Below are 2863 nucleotides of genomic sequence, written 5' to 3'. Positions count from 1 at the left end.
AAAGTACCTGGAGCGTCAGACGTCAGCGCGCCGAGTATGGCGTCGCTGAGACTGGTGGCTGCGGGGCGGGACTCCTGGGACTCACAGGGGAGGCGTGGTCGGGGTGGGGGGCGGTGCTAGGTGAAGAGGGTGGAGCCAAGGAGACCCACCCAGAGGTTGCTCTCCCGGGTCCTGGGGGGTGGCCCGCACCCTGGACTCGTTAGAAATGACCCCAGGAAGGAGGTGTAGTACCGCGGGGTTCGCGTGAATGGAGCAGGCCAAGGAAGTGCCCTAAGACCCCTTCGTTCTTGCTTTCCCGTTGTTTTATTTTAAACATCACCTAGATCAGTTTAGAGGCGTGTGTCCAACTTTGGAAAGAACTTCCTCAGCCCTCGTGGAGAATATTAATCAGCCCGGATGCCAGCTCTGTAACTAAAGCCTCAGGGTACTGTGACAAATGACTATAGCACGAGGAGTGGCCACATCTCTCGGAACTAGGGAGAACACAGATTGTGTTATGCAATTTAAAAATTAGTGTTACCTGTAGGTAAACTTGTGTGGTTATATTGTTTTATCTCTATAAGAAATGTGAAGAGTTTTTAAAAATTCAGCTAAGTAAATTTGAAAATCAAATTGGCTTTTTAAAAAAAAGTTTTTACAGATTTCAGAGAGAGAGAGAGAAACATCAATGATGAGAAACATCCTGCACGCCGGGTTGGGGGAGGCGGGGGCATGTGCCCTGACTGGGAATTGAATCGTGACCTGGTTCATAAACTGAAGCACAACCACTGAGCCACACCAGCCAGGTTAAATTGGCTTTATTAAACAATTAATTGCCCCATCTAGCAATTAGTAGGGAGGTCCGAGGGGTAGGTACAAAATGGAGGGGTTTTTTTAGAAAGGGAAGTGGGCAAGGCAGACCAGGGGTTTTTATCAGGCAGATCCCCTCTTCTTTGGAAGTGGGGGTAGGGTGTTTGGAGAGGGCCCACTTGACAGATTATTTCATTGATACTGATCAGAAAAATTCCAGAAATGTTGATTATGTTTCTGGTAGAGGTTGAGACAGCATTAGGTAAGGTTTTAAATCTGGATTTGGTATTTTGGGTTTTGGCACAAGTGATACAATTTTGTTGAAATTTATTTTTCAATTACAGTTTACATTTGATATTTTGTTTCAGTTTCAGTTGTACAGCATAGTGATTTACAGTCATATCCTTTACAAAGTGACCCCCTCTTCCCCTGATAAATCTCCTACCCACCTGACCCCATACATAGTAACTCCCTTATTGACTACAGGCCCTATGCTGTATTTCACATCCCCATGACTATTTTGTAACTACCAATTTGTACTTCTTAATCCCTTCACCTTTTTCACCCATCCCCTCACTGCCTCCTTCCATCTGGCAACCATCAACTTGTTCTCTGTTGAATTTTGTTTGATATATTTTATTTTTTAACAAGCCAAATCTCACCCTGGCGGGTAGCTCAGTTGGTTAGAGCGGTGTCCTGATATGCCAAGATTGTGGGGCCTGTGGTAGGCAGTCAGACATGAGCAGGGCAAGGATGATGGGCTAGGACCTAGGTACTGAAGGTCATCAGGATGGAAAGCCTTAGGAGCCTAGCAAAGGACAAAATGTAGCCCTAGCTGGTTTGGCTCAGTGGATAGAGCATTGGTCTGCGGACTGAAGGGTCTCGGGTTTGATATAGGTCAAGGACACATGCCAGGGTTGCGGGTTCAGTCCCCAGTGGGAGTGTGCAGAAGGCAGCCAATCAATGATTCTCATCATTGATGTTTCTATCTCTCTCTCCATCTCCCTTCCTCTCTGAAATCAATGAAAAAAAAATTTAAAGATAAAATAAAATAGGACTGTCAGTTACCCCCCCAAAAAAGGACAAAATGAGGGGTGGAACCTTGTCTCCAGGGTGATCTTTCCTCCCCTAGCATATCGATGGTCATGGGGTTTGGACCCCCCTCCCCCCCATCCCCGACCGTTCCTCCCTAGAAATAATGTTTAGACTTAGTTGTACTTCAGGTCTAGGCCCAGAAGAGCAACAAAACCAGCCACAGCTGACCTCAGGACCAGCTACATTGAATAAGAACCCCCTTCCTTGGTGACCATGAATCCATCAGTGGAGACCTAGACCCTAAATTGACACACTTGGAAAGTTACTGAATATTCCATTGAAATGTTATCTTGAGACCTGCCCTAAAATCTCCACCTTAAAACCCTTAGAACCTTGGACCCAGGGCCATTCCCTTCCTCTTTCTTCTCCCCACTCGCAGGCACTTTACCATTAGCTTCCTCACTCCCTAACTCCAAGAGTCCTTCCTTTATGTTTCTTTACCACTATAACTTGTTTGTTAAGCTCATGTCTTCTAGGAATTACTTTTTCTACCTCTGTGGTTAATCAAATAAATATTCTATTATAGTTTGGGTCTTGGCTCTGAATTCTTTCCTAGTACTGAAGTTGGTGAACCCAAGTCCAGTGTGACCCCACCAGTCTAACACTTGGTGCCATTCCTAAAGCTTAAAACAGTTTGATCTCCAATCAGGGCATATATAAGAATCAACCAAAGAAAGCATAAGTGCCCTAACCGGTTTGGCTCAGTGGATAGAGCGTCAGCCTGCGGACTGAAAGGTCCCAGGTTCGATTCTGGCCGGGGGCATGTGCCTTGGTTGCGGGCACGTCCCCAGTAGGGAGTGTGCAAGAGGCAGCTGATTGATGTTTCTCTCTCAACGATGTTTCTGACTCTCTATCCCTCTCTCTTCCTCTCTGTAAAAAATCAATAAAATATATTTTTAAAAAAAAGAATGCATAAGTAAGTGGAATAACAAATCAATCTGTCTCTCTCTCTCTCTTTCTCTCCCTTGCTTTAAAAATC

Source organism: Myotis davidii, unplaced genomic scaffold (genome assembly GCF_000327345.1).
Source record: "Myotis davidii unplaced genomic scaffold, ASM32734v1 scaffold78, whole genome shotgun sequence".
Classification (NCBI taxonomy): Eukaryota; Metazoa; Chordata; class Mammalia; order Chiroptera; family Vespertilionidae; genus Myotis; species Myotis davidii.
The sequence above is the reverse complement of the archived record's forward strand: the minus strand, read 5'-3'. Positions refer to the sequence as shown.